Source organism: Pseudorasbora parva, chromosome 6 (assembly GCF_024679245.1).
Source record: "Pseudorasbora parva isolate DD20220531a chromosome 6, ASM2467924v1, whole genome shotgun sequence".
Taxonomy (NCBI): Eukaryota; Metazoa; Chordata; class Actinopteri; order Cypriniformes; family Gobionidae; genus Pseudorasbora; species Pseudorasbora parva.
Window position 1 is genome coordinate 39221249 of NC_090177.1, and position 14554 is coordinate 39235802.

General features: G+C 44.7%; 1 protein-coding gene and 1 pseudogene across 7 annotated transcripts in view; one reads left to right on the forward strand and one right to left on the reverse strand.

Annotated features, from left to right (window-relative positions):
- nav1a (neuron navigator 1a) overlaps positions 1-14554 on the forward strand; it is a 216824-nt gene that overhangs the window by 22700 nt on the left and 179570 nt on the right. The gene's annotated exons all lie outside the window — the stretch shown is intronic.
- Positions 7193-7308, reverse strand: LOC137080296 (5S ribosomal RNA; annotated as a pseudogene).

Genomic DNA, 14554 nt, shown 5'->3' on the forward strand with positions numbered 1-14554 from the left:
ACAGATGCAACAACTCGTCGGTCCCACTGTGCCCGACCCACCGCCGATTCCCCACACACCATCCGCATCGCGGCAACCGGAACCACGTCTGCCTACCCCCGAGAGTTATGCCGGTGAGAGCAATTTTTGCAGAGCCTTCCTTACCAAGTGTTCCTTGTTTTTCGCTCTTCAACCGCAGACTTTCAACACGGAGAGATCCAAGGTGGCATTCGTCCTCACCCTGCTCTCCGGACGAGCCGCACTTTGGGGAACGGCGGTGTGGGAGAATCAACATCCTTGCTGCTCCTCGTTCCAGACGCTGGCGGCGGAGATGAGAAGGGTGTTTGACCGAGCGGTGACCGGAAGAGAAGCGGCACGTCAACTCGCAGAGCTCCGTCAAGGTAACCGCTCGGTCTCGGATTATTCCATCGAGTTCCGCACCCTGGCCGCCGAGTGCAAGTGGAACGAGGAGGCACAGTGGGACATGTTCCTGCATGGGCTGGCTGACCGCATCCAGAAGGAGATCTTTACCATCGACCTTCCGGAGAAGATTGACGGTCTCATCGATATTGCGTTGAGGGTGGACGCTCGTCTGAGTCGGCTGAGGTCCAGGATGGAGCCTCAGCATGGGAGTGTCGAATGCCCTCAGGCCAGCGCTACGGATGCGGTCAGCTACACCTTCGACCCGGAGCCCATGCAGGTGGGTCGAGCTCGGCTCTCCCGGGAGGAGAAGGCGAGACGGAGATCCCGTGGTCTTTGCCTGTACTGCGGCGGGAACGGACACCTGCTAGACTCCTGCCCGGTAAAAGACCACGCCCGGCGGTAAAAGGAAGGCTACTGTCGGGCGGGATCTCCGTGGAAAAGACCTCATCCTCCACTCTCCTCCCGGTGAGATTGCTGTGGGCAGCTCAGGATTATTCCAGCCTTGCCCTTCTCGACTCGGGAGCGGAAGGTAACTTCATTGACTCTGCCCTGGTTCATAAACTCAACATAACCACCATTGCACTCAAGAACACCATTTCTGTCAACGCACTTAACGGACAAGTTCTCCCTGACATTTCATTCACCACTGAACCACTCACACTGATCACTTCCGGCAACCACACTGAACGCATTTCATTTTTCATCCTGGACTCCCCTTTGGCTCCCATTGTCCTCGGTCACCCTTGGCTGGAGTTACACAATCCAAGGGTTGACTGGGGACAAAACTCTGTGTCTGCGTGGAGTGATAAATGTTATGAGTCTTGTTTGGTGTCTGCTTGTTCGTCTGTGTCTCGTTCTGTTTTTCAGAGTGAGACGGTGAATCTGTCTAACGTGCCTCCGGAGTACCTCGACCTGAAGGAAGTGTTCAGTAAGTCCCGAGCTGCTTCTCTTCCTCCGCATCGTCCCTATGACTGTGCTATAGATTTACTCCCAGGTAAGTCTCCGCCTAAGGGCAAACTATACTCTCTTTCTATTCCAGAGAGGGAGGCCATGGAGAAATATATTTCTGATTCTCTAGCCTCCAAATTCATCCGCCCTTCCTCTTCTCCAGCGGGGGCGGGGTTCTTCTTCGTGGGGAAGAAGGATGGTTCTCTGCGACCTTGCATTGATTACCGAGGGCTGAATAACATCACGGTAAAGAATACCTATCCTTTGCCGTTGATGTCTTCAGCTTTCGAGAGGTTACAGGGAGCATCCGTCTTCACGAAGTTGGACTTACGTAACGCTTATCATTTGGTTCGCATCAGGGAGGGGGATGAATGGAAAACCGCATTTAACACCCCCAGGGGGCATTTTGAATATTTGGTCATGCCTTTCGGCCTTTCCAACTCCCCAGCGGTTTTCCAGGCACTCGTCAATGATGTGTTGAGAGACATGGTCGACCAATTCATATATGTCTACCTGGATGACATTTTGATTTTTTCTTCGTCTCTCCAGGAACATGTTCGACACGTCAGACGAGTGCTTCAGAGGTTGCTAGAGAATGGGCTTTTTGTCAAGGCGGAGAAATGCGCTTTTCATGCACAGTCTGTTCCTTTTTTAGGGTACATCGTGTCATCGGAGGGAATGCGCATGGATCCCGACAAGGTTAAGGCTGTGATGGATTGGCCAAGTCCAGATTCCCGTAAGGCCCTACAGAGGTTTCTGGGGTTCGCCAATTTCTATCGGCGTTTTATTCGCAATTTCAGCCAACTAGCCGCACCTCTGACTGCCTTGACCTCTCCCCGAACGACGTTCAGGTGGTCCGATACAGCCGAGGCTGTATTTGCCAAACTGAAAAGCCGCTTTGTTTCGGCTCCCATCTTAGTCGCCCCTGATTCCACACGTCAGTTCGTGGTAGAGGTCGACGCGTCAGAGGTGGGGGTAGGAGCGGTTCTTTCACAGCGCTCTCCCTCAGATGACAAGATGCACCCGTGCGCGTTTTTGTCCCATCGTCTTTCTCCTGCCGAACGCAATTATGACATTGGTAACAGAGAGTTGTTGGCCGTCAAGTTAGCGTTGGAGGAGTGGCGTCATTGGCTTGAAGGGTCGGGGGTACCTTTTATTGTATGGACGGATCATAAGAACCTTGAATATATTAGATCTGCTAAAAGACTCAACTCCAGGCAGGCTCGGTGGGCACTTTTTTTCGGACGTTTTGACTTTGTTCTCTCGTACCGCCCCGGGTCTAAAAACATCAAACCCGACTCTTTATCTCGTATTTTTGATGCTTCCGAACGCCCGGTTACTCCCGAGTGTATTTTGCCAGAGAAGATAGTTATCTCTACACTCACATGGGAGATCGAATCGAAGGTCAAAGTGGCCTTAGAAGGGGTAACGCCCCCGCCCGGCGGCCCACCGAGTCGTTTGTTCGTTCCGGAGGGGTTAAGATCCGAGGTCCTCAAATGGGGTCACTGCTCCAACATTGCTTGTCATCCAGGGGTAAACCGCACTAGCAGTTTAATAAAGCAACGATTTTGGTGGCCACTTATGGCTCGCGACATTCACAGTTTTGTTTTGGCTTGCTCAGTCTGTGCGGTTGGTAAGACATCTAACCAACCTCCTCATGGGTTACTTCAGCCGTTGTCTGTTCCTTCGAGACCCTGGTCCCACATCGCTCTAGATTTTGTTACCGCCCTCCCGCCCTCCCAGGGCAAGACGGTCGTTTTGACCGTCGTGGACCGATTCTCGAAGGCAGCACATTTCATTCCCTTGCCCAAATTACCCTCAGCCAAGGAGACAGCGGTATCTGTAGTAGACCACGTCTTTCGGTTACATGGCCTCCCGATGGACGTGGTCTCCGACAGAGGTTCCCAATTCGTGTCCAAATTTTGGCAGGAGTTTTGTAAATTACTAGGAGCCACGGTTAGTCTGTCTTCGGGTTATCACCCCCAAAGCAACGGTCAGACTGAGAGAGCCAATCAGGATCTGGAAAGAGTGTTGCGATGTTTGGTATCCAAGAATCCTTCATCCTGGAGCCAGCAACTCTCTATGGTTGAGTACGCTCATAACTCGTTACCAGTGTCATCTACGGGCCTTTCGCCATTTGAGTGTAGTGTAGGTTACCAGCCACCTATTTTTCCTAGTCTGGATTCCGAGGTCGCGGTCCCCTCTGTTCACGCCTTTATCCAGAGGTGTCATCGCACATGGACCAGAGCCCGTGAGACTCTGCTCCAGGTGGGAGCGCGCACCAAGGCTAAAGCCGATCGCCACCGGTCTAAGCCTCCCGTTTACGTCGTGGGTCAAAAAGTGTGGCTTTCAACCAAGAACATTCCTCTCCGCTCCGTATCTAATAAACTTGCTCCCAAATTTATCGGCCCGTTCACTGTCACCAAGATCATTAGTCCGGTGACAGTCCGCCTCAAACTCCCTCCGGCGTACAGGAGGATTCATCCCGCCTTCCATGTATCCAAAATCAAGCCTGTTTTTCACTCCCACCTTAATCCGCCAGTCCCGGTTCCCCCACCGCCGCGACTCGTAGATGGGGAACCAACATATTCGGTTAATCGCATTCTGGATTCTAGACGGAGGGGACGCGGTTTCCAGTACTTGGTGGACTGGGAAGGTTACGGTCCGGAGGAGAGAAGTTGGGTTCCTGCTAGGGACATTCTGGATCACTCCCTTATTGATGATTACAATCAACAGGTAAGGTCGGCTGGGAGCGTCAGGGGACGCTCCTAGGGGGAGGGGTACTGTCACGGTTCATGGATTCCCTGTCTCACTCTTGGGTGCGTGTTGAATGTAGGTGAGGGCGGAGCCTGGGATTGGCTCATCACACACCTGTGGCTGATCACCTGCACCAGCTGCAACTCATCACCTTCACCCTATTTAGTCTCTCTGTTTCTCTCTTGTCTTTGTCAGAGCGTTGTTGGATGTTTCCCCTTGTGTCTCCGTGTTGGTTGTCGTTTCCCCCTTCCGTGAAACGCTGGATCCCTTCCCGGATTACCTGTACCGACCTCCCGAGTCACAGCTGCTCACAGCCTGCCCGTGTCGCCAACAGAGCCTCTCTCACTGCTCTGTCTTATCCGGACTTCTTCAGTGTTCTGAGTTTTGACTTCTGTGACACCATCCGTCAAATAAACTAATTACTTGCTTTTGAATCCTGCCTCTGTGAATCCGTTACAGTTTGACCCTCACTCAGACAGGCATGATGCCAGCTAGAACACCCCCAACTGCAGATGGAGAGCTCCGCTGTACTTTACACTATCAAATATAAAGGTTACAAAAAGGGTTTACTGTTTTACAGTCTGGTGCCATAAAATAACTTTTTTAAGCTACAAAGAGAATGATTTGGTGTGTAAAAACAAGTGTTGCTTTTGGCTAGCCTGACAAGCCAGACCCACATCAAGATGTTTGGTCTGGAAACTCTCCATTGACAGCTCAATCTGAGGGGCGGATAAACGGTTGTCTTTCAAACTCCCTCTGCACGCGATAGGATAGCGCTACACCAACCAGAGCAACGAAGGTGAAACTGAGCTTGTTGACAGATTAAACATTCACCGTATCCGGTCGGCTAAACTCAGAACACATCTTCCCTTCTTAAGAATGACTTCAGTGCCGTTCTTTGTTCATTTCTCAGAGAAAAGCTTAACTCCAAGTCTTCCAGAGTCGCGGCCAAAGCTGATTCGAAAGATCGCCGTTCACCAGCTTTTGTGTTTACCAGAAGCACGCAAACGCAACTCGGCCGTCGTCATTATGTTAAGCCCCGCCCACCTACTCTATACACGATGTGATTGGCCTGACCAGAGTTTGGCGTTTACAGCTCAGAAGGGTATTGAGAGTTGCTAGATGACACTCGCGGGCAGATTAGATTTGCTGCCGCTAGGGTGCGTCTAGATTTCTAGGCTAGCTTCTGGCCTAAACACATTAGAAACCACCTAGCAATTTAGCAATGATTCTTGTACATTGATAATGTACTTGCAGAAAATTACCAGTACATTTTCCGTTTTTATTTTTTACACTGTAAACACTTTCCTTTGCTCTCCTCCACCCAACGGCTCTGTGTATCACTACGCAACACCCTTTGCAACCACTTTTAGCAACATAAACATAGCTCTTTTAATCGATATTGTTTATTGAATATTGTTATTGCTAGTTTGTTTTGCTCGTGTTCACATGTTTCAGTCCTTTCAATATAAATGTCTTCGCTAACTCACTCATAAAGATTTTGCCGTCATATAAGGGCGTAATAAGTAAGGGATAATGTCCACCCAGCCGGTTGTTATCGCAGAATAAACCCCGACAGAGTGATCAGGACCCCGACGCGAAGCGGAGCATCACTCTGAAGGGGTTTATTCTGTGATAAAAACCGGCTGGGTGTACATTATCCCGCTTATTACACGGCTACAGTCTCAAATAAATAATTATTAGACACAAAATATTGTCTTGAGATTAAATATTTTATTAGCTCTTACGCAAAGCTTCCGCGAAGAAAAACAGTTCCAACCTGCTTTAAGCCTTTATCTATCGCTGCTAAATGTTGAGAATGAATGCTGAAAGGGTTAGTTCACCCAAAAATGAAACCAAGCCAATGATTTACTCACCCTCAAGTCATTATAGATGTATATGACATTCTTCTTTCAGACAAATACAATCAGAGTTATATTTAAAAAGTCCAGGCTAACGTTAATCCAAGCAGTAGTTGTAGTTGTGTTTGAAGTCCATAAAAAATGCAGCTGTCCGTCAAATAACGTGCTCCGCGCGGCTCCGATGGGTTAATAGAGCCTTCTGATTCGAATCGATGCGTTTGTGTAAGAAAAATATCTATATTAAAAACATTATAAAGGAAACCCGCCTTGAAGTCTCCCATTGTAACCCACGGCTGTTTAAGCCACAAGATGGCGCCAGCGTTAAGCATAGAAGTAGTACCGGTCAAGATAACTCGTAATACCCGGATGAGCGGATGCTATCTGGAATTATTACACGGCTCTGTGAAATACTTGATTCTGATTGGTCAATCGCGCATTCCAGCGGTATGTTATTTCCAAATAACACCCGCTCATCGGGGTACTACAAGTTATCTTGACCGGTACTACTTCTATGCTTAACGCTGGCGCCACCTTGTGGCTTAAACAGCCGTGGGTTACAATGGGAGACTTCAAGGCGGGTTTCCTAACGTTTTTAATATAGATACTTTTCTTACACAAACGCGTCGATTTGAGACGATCAGAAGGCTCTATTAACCCATCGGAGCCGTGTGGAGCACGTTATTTGACGGACAGCTGCATTTTTTATGGACTTCAAACAAAACTACAACTACTGCTTGGATTATCGTTAGCCTGGACTTTTAAAATAATAATAATAATAATGTGTTTGATTTATATAGCGCTTTTCAAGGTACTCAAAGCGCTTTACATTGAAGGGGGAATCTCCTCAACCACCGCCAATGTGCAGCACCCACCTAGATGATGCGACGGCAGCCATATTGCCCCAGAACGCTCACCACACACCAGCTGACTGGTGGAGAGGAGACAGAGTGATGAAGTCAATCAGGATATGGGGATGATTAGGAGGCCATAAAGGACAGAGGCCAATGGGCAAATTTGGCCAGGATGCCGGGGTTACACCCCTACTCTTTTTCCGAAGGACATCCTGGGATTTTTAACGACCACAGACAGTCAGGACCTCGGTTTAACGTCTCATCCGAAAGACGGTGCTCTTTGTCAGTATAGTGTCCCCATCGCTATACTGGGGTGTTAGGACCCACACAGACCACAGGGTGAGCGCCCCCTGCTGGCCTCACTAACACCTCTACCAGCAGCTCCTGGTTTTCCCAGTTGGTCTCCCATCCAGGTACTGACCAGGCTCAGCCCTGCTTAGCTTCAGTGGGAAACCAGTCTTGGGCTACAGGGTGATATGGCTGCTGGTATAACTGCAGTTAATAAATAAATCCAGTTAAAATATAACTCTGATTGTATTTGTCTGAAAGAAGAATGTCATATACACCTACGATAACTTGAGGGTGAGTAAATCATAGGCTTGGTTTCATTTTTGGGTGAACTAACCCTTTCAGCATTAATTTTCAACATTTAGCAGCAATAGATAAAGGCTTAAAGCAGGTTGGAACTGTTTTTCTTCGCGGAAGCTTTGCATAAGAGCTAATAAAATATTTAATCTCGAGACAATATTTTGTGTCTAATAATTATTTATTTGAGACTGTAGCCGTGTAATAAGCGGGATAATGTCCACCCAGCCGGTTGTTATCGCAGAATAAACCCCTTCAGAGTGATGCTCCTCTTCGCGTCGGGGTCCTGATCACTCTGTCGGGGTTTATTCTGCGATAACAACCGGCTGGGTGGACATTATCCCCTACATAACATACCGCTGGAATGCGCGATTGACCAATCAGAATCAAGTATTTCACAGAGCCGTGTCATAATGTATAATAATAATCCCTGTAATAATATTTTTTCCAGCAGAAGGAAGGCTTTTAGTGATTTTACTTCATGAAAGATGCTTTGATACAAATATTGGGGCTTTAATATTTGTATTGTGTGGTAACATTTTTATGAAAGCAATAAGGTACTCAAGGCTAGTGTTGTATCATTAATAAGTCCCGGCTGAAGGGGTTGCAGGGACTCCGCTTCACATTGTGCCAAACAACGCCCTTCAGCCGTGACTTAGCACATACAGCACAACCTCGAGTACCTTACTGCTTACCTTACTGCGTAAATATACCACTAGACAATAGGTGCATACCAATTTGTGTAACTATATTCTATGTTGTTTTGTTGTATAGTTTTCACATTGGAAAAAGTAAACATGCACTTTAAATACCAGGATGATGCATTTAATTTACATAAAAATGTGAGGGGTTGGAGCTGTCTGACTCCGATGTTGATAAAATAACTATAAATTTCATACACTACACGGTTGAGTACATAGTGCAAAGCAGGTTTATAGTGCGTCATTTAATTTTTTTCTAAACGTAGTTCCAGGGCAAAATAAATGTTTAGTAGTGTGTGAACCAGTGTAACTAACGAGTGTATATTAGTAATGTGAAATCTGAGGGCTTAGCGACAAATGATCTGAGTATATATTTGTCAGAGAGAGAGAGAGAAAGAGAGAGAGAGAGAGAGAGAGAGAGAGAGAGAGAGAGAGAGAGAGAGAGAGAGAGAGAGAGAGAGAGAGTGTGTATTAGTGATGAGCGAAGTGTGTGAGAATGTGTGTTAGTGATGAGTAATTGCGAGCGAAAGCGTTGTGGTGAGTAGGCTCAAGGGTTTCATCAGGTTTGCGATCAGATCCACCCCTGAGAGTCGACAAAAGCTGATCTGCAGATTGAATTACACTTTTCCCATTTCAACATCTGCCGGCTGCCTTCCCTTCAGATGGTTGACACACAAACACACTCAGATTGTTGTGTTTCCATGTTTTATGGGGACTTTCCAAAAACATAATGGTTTTTATCCCGTACAGTATATTCTCTCCCCTTACAGTAGTAACCCCACCCCTAAACAGACTCATCACACAAAACTTTCTGCATTTTTACATTTTCAAAAAACATCACTTACTATTTTGGATATTTTATCCCCTTAATGTAGGGTTTACCAGGACACACACACACACACACACACACACACACACACACACACACACACACACACACACAGACATCTCCACCAGCGTAGACAGAGACAGCCGTTATTTGACTACGTTCTGCCAACATCAAGCACAATGCGGTGAAGAACTGCACTAAACATGATTCTCCAACTTCCTTGTGCATTAAATCTGAAGTTTGTATTTTCTATGCCAATGGTGTCAGTCTTATCAGTGGCCAAGAAAACAAAGGGAGTGTCCACATGTTGAGATCACATGATGGATTACACAAACTTATGGACATATCTGACACCTTGGTGATCTAGAGCTAACGCCGTTAAATAAGTTGTTTGCTTATTAAATTGTTCCCTCCATGAAAACCCTATAGGATTTTTTTTTTCCATTGGCTTTTGGATTATTGCAGGAAATAAGCTTTGTGGCCAGTTTGATTCTTATATGTTTTGGTCATCATGATAATCTTCATAAATTAGTACAGTGTTTATGAATTGTGAAGCCTAAATGCACCAGAAGTAAAAAGCTAAATGTGAGCTGTAAACGAAAAACATCATGGTCACATGACTTCAACTTCACCATCATTAAGCGTCAACCTTTTCAGTCTTTTTTTTTTTTTTTTTTTTACAAACAATTATAAACAAATAGTGTGATTATAAACACAATGATGCTGTAAAAGCTGTAGTCATTTAACCACTTAATAGCAACTGCCTTTTGCAAGACTAGTAAAAGCTTAAAGGTGCACTATGTAAAAAAATTTCAGCTACATATCGAAACACCACTAGTAAAGTGTTATATATTTTGTTCAGTTGAGTACTTATAATATCCCAGATGTTTCCAACTATTTGTAAATTGTGATAAAATTTACCTTTGAACCAGTTAACCGGGACGTCTGAGGGAAACGCCTGTCAATTGCTTCATATCTGTGTTACCCTTGGTTTCCGGTTTTATTTAAAACACTTTACTCTTAGAAGTGTCACAGCAGCCGCTGAGCAAACGCACAGAGTAACGTCATAACATCATTTTAAACACACTCAGATGTATCTGATATGATGAACGGAGCTGCGTTACCTCATACTCGTGACCGGAAAAGCGGAAATGGCACCGGCGACTGAGTCCCGTCATACTAAAAGTCCCGCTGCTCGCGAGGAGTGTGTTTGCGTATCAATCGCTCCAGCAGCCTTGCTCAGCTCCTCAACACTCGGTCCTGCTCTGCTTCATACTACAGTAACGTTTAATAATTGTGCCCATGAACATGATTTCTGCCCGAGTCCTATCCCGATTCTTTTTAAACACACAAAACTACGACTTTGTTACGAATAAGCGACCTCTAGCGGATGGAAAAATACACAGTGCACCTTTTTAAAAAAGGGTATTACTGATGGATGATATTGATACTTGTTATATTGAGAAAAAGGTCACAGCTCATGCACTAGCATGGAGCAATGAGTTTTAATAATGAGAGCTTTTATATAATTGATATTTTTAGGGAAAAATACCATGAGCCAATCGGTTGGCAACTTTGCGTAATTTTTTCTGCAGTTCCAAAATGATCAGTCACATATTCAGCTCAGGTGAGTGGCTCAGCTGCGTACTTTTGGGATTGAATGACATCTGCCATTGTTTGCCAATATTTCACACATCAGTAAATAGTAGGTAATAAATGCCAATTTAGTATGGTATGCATTGATACTTTAACAAAAGTTTAGTACACAAAAAGGGGCAATGAATCAAATACTCTACCCACAATTCACTGCACTAAATCCATTTTCATTGTGAATCCCAAATTCAAAATATGATGTGGTAATGAGGTTAAGTGACAAATGTTGCATGCTAAAAATATACAAAACAAAAAGGTTATTTATACTGTTTCAATTATCATTATTATTTTAATATATAGTACACCATACCCAATTTTCAGGAAGCTAATAATCCATTCCTAACATTGCCTTTTTCATTCATTAATTGATCAAACTGCCAGTTAACTGGGTGGCACTTTATTAATTCAATGTGCATGCAATAAAGTCACGTGACAATAATTTATTCGGGATTCGCAAAGGGGACTTCGGCTTGGGAGGCAGGTGTGCTAACAAGGACACTAAAGATCGCCGGCTCTAGTGTTAGTGGCTAACGCAGCTCTTGAGATCGGGCGGGGGGGTGGGGGGGTGGGGGGAGAGGTTTACACGTACAGCTCTAACTGGCCTGCATTGCACTCACCCCCAAACCTCACTGCCATCCGGGTCACGGCACCAAATGCAACCGGTCCTACTCCTCGAGCAGGATTCAAACCGGGGACTCCGGCGTGGCAGGTGGGCCAGCTAACAAGAATGCTAAAGACTTGTCTAGTAGAGCCCTGCACGGGCCTCAAATCTAGGCCCTAGCCCGGCCCTGGCCCGAGACGCTGAGGCCCTAGCCCGGCCCGTGTCCGACAGCATATCAAAATTCTCGGCCTGAGTCCGACTGGAGCCCGTTTTTTTTTTTTTTTTTTACATTATTGCAGCCATTAAAATAGTTCTGTTTTGTTTTTAATGTCAAAGTAGTTATATTTCGTTTCGTTTCTTTATTAAGTTAATTTAGAAAAATGTTTAGAGCATTTTTTTGTTTGTTAAATTAAAGTTGTAATTATTTTAAGTGACGACCAAAAGCGGCCAGTGGCCGACAGTGAGTTAACCGCATATTTAATCGATTTAGTCTCTCAAATCAACTCTTGACTTGTCTTGCCTATAATAAAATCCATAAAACACTTCAAGCATCACAATGTTAGTTAATTTCGCCAACTATTACCACCAGGAGCTTAAAAGGCATTTTTGACGAGCTGAGGCAGGCTGATTCTGCTCGCGGCTCTCGCAAACGGAGCTAAACAAATAAAATAAAAAAAGCACATGCAGGTTGTCTTATAGCCTACCTTACACCTACGCAAATGAATATAAATCCCATCTTCAATTCCCGGGGTATATGCTCATTTAACGGAGTTTACAGCAACGGAAGCAAAAGATTCAAGATGCATTTTATTCAGCAGCTCATTTCAAATTCAAAGATCACATAAGAGAGCGCGACCTAAGCGCACTGGTAAGATAATTTAGTCTCATTCATTTTTATTGAAGATGGTTGTGTTTTTGACCATCTTAGACTTACTTTAAGTTTAATTTACGGCCATTTGCGTTGGCTTGCATTAGTCATTTGCGGCGATGCGTGTTGCAGCGATCATATCTATCTGACTACAACATATAGCCCATAACACATTGTGACACATAATGACATTTTCATGTTTGAAAGTCTGTAACATAAATGCAGATAGGCCTAATTGTAATAATAAAAAACAACATAATTATCGACTTTGAAATATTAAACCAGTCAATACAGAATGAAATATTCTGTAGCCTTTTGCCGTCAATACCATGGATATGGCATGGGCCGGCTGCTGCCGACGTTGTCTTTGCTGTATCAATAGGCAATATATTTATATTTAACATGAAGTATAGGGCTTCCCTGTACATTAATAGCAGCAGCCGCCCCGCGGATGACACGCAACAGAAACGCCACGCTCACACCACGCTTGCAGTGTGTCTCCGGCCTTAACTCTAGCAGCTGCGCTGAAGAAACGCGCGCTGCTGCTGCTGGCGCGGACTCTGAACATGCTCTGAACACTGCGAGCCATCTTGACAGTCGCGTTAGCTATTATGGTCTCGTGTTCACCAGCGCAGAACTCATTTTTCCTTTTAATTGATAAAATAAATATAAAACGAAGGAGATGCCTAAAAAAGGCCCGAAGCCTGGCCCGCGTTTTAGGTATGATGTGAAAATTGGCCCGAAGCCCGGCCCTAGGGGCGTAAAAAAGTCGGGGCCCGTCGGGCTCGGGCATAAATGCAGGGCTTTATTGCCTATGTTTTACACCTTCTTACTCACACGTTTTTTTTAAATATAAATAGTAGGCAGAACTCTGCATATCTACTCTGCAGGATGCTAGCTGTTCTGAATATAGCTTCCTTCTTGACTCATTTTAACAAAACTTTTATAAAAAATGCTAAATAACTTTTTCATTCTTAGATGATAACTAGGTGCCCATTTAATTTTCATAGACTGTAAATTCACATTTAAACATATAGTTTAGGGTTGCAGTTTTAGAAGCTGATGCTGGATTTTAATTACTATATTACTATATTAATATTGCAAATGTGAAATCCATTTTTAACATTAGATTTGATTTCAGTCCATAAATATGACCATATAGCCACATAGTGTCGGACCCGTCTATGAAGCGTGAACCCTTTTCTTAATTCTCATGGCAGCTTTCGTAAATGCATCGAGAATAGGAGCTGCCAGATCTGGTTTTATGGCAATTAATTGAAAGAAAATCCTGATTTTAGCGTTTATGCTTGCACGTTTTTTGGCAGATTACATGCAGGCATCAAGGCCGAATTAATTTTTAGCATATGGTGAGGAGAGGAAGGCAAAAGCTGACCCACTGGCTGTAAGACAAAACGCAAATCAGCAGTGGCCTCTTTTTAAAGTTGACTCATCAGATTTGACTTCTCCAGCATACATATTTCATCTGATTTTGAGAATCTGCACTGAACCAGAATCCATGTGCATCAAAAATTGCTTCACAGACACGCATAATGATGAACTTATGCCAGCTAACCCTATTAACACATGTTTACCCAGAAGCCTATCAGATTTTAGGGAATCATCCCTGTAGCTTGTTAATCGTTTGCTTTGGCACCCCAGTCGCTCACTGTTTCAATGTGCTTTATTTAGCTTGATCTTAATCCCCGTTTGGAACCTGTTTCAAAGCTTAGACTCTGTGAGAAAAGTTAAGCGCACCTCATGAACCCTTACACGGACTGTTTGTACACAGAGGAACATTCATGTTTTTAATGGAATCTCACATTGTGTTTCCAATGGTTGATGCATGAGACAGGTGCTCTTGGGAAACTTTAAACTAGAGCCACTATAAATGCTAATTGTCTTGATGCCGGGAAGGACGAGTGTAATGGGCAGTGTCACCACGGGTGGTGTGCATTTGTGGCTGTGTATCCCTATGCTCAGTTTGACATGGACACTTATTTTAGTAAAACGTGTAAATGTTGGCTTGCTAGCGAGGCTTTGGTATTTTGAAAAATGTGAGTGGTGTTTGCACATGCAAAAGTCACTGCCAACATGTGAGGGTGGTGTACAGGGTTTTGTGGTTATGGTTACTAAGGTGTTCAATTTATTTATTTATTCAGTTTGCTATTTGGTTGCCAGGGTGTTGCTATGGAGTTGTTTTTCCAGAAAGCATCTTTAGTCTAGACTGGGTAAACCCAGCCTGATCTTCTGGTGATTTGATTTCGCCATGAAACTCAGTCTGTACACCTGTTCATTCATTTCTACTGCTTCTGTAACACTTTTGCGAAAAACCAATCACAGAATGGCTAATCCAGCTGGCACACTTTTGGAGGGTTTAACATGATGGATAGAGAAGCGATGGGTCGTTGCCCAATGATCACGCCTCTTGTGGCCTGACTGGTTGAGGGACTAACAGTTGAGTTTTACCGTTTTTGAATCCATTCAGCCGATCTCTGTA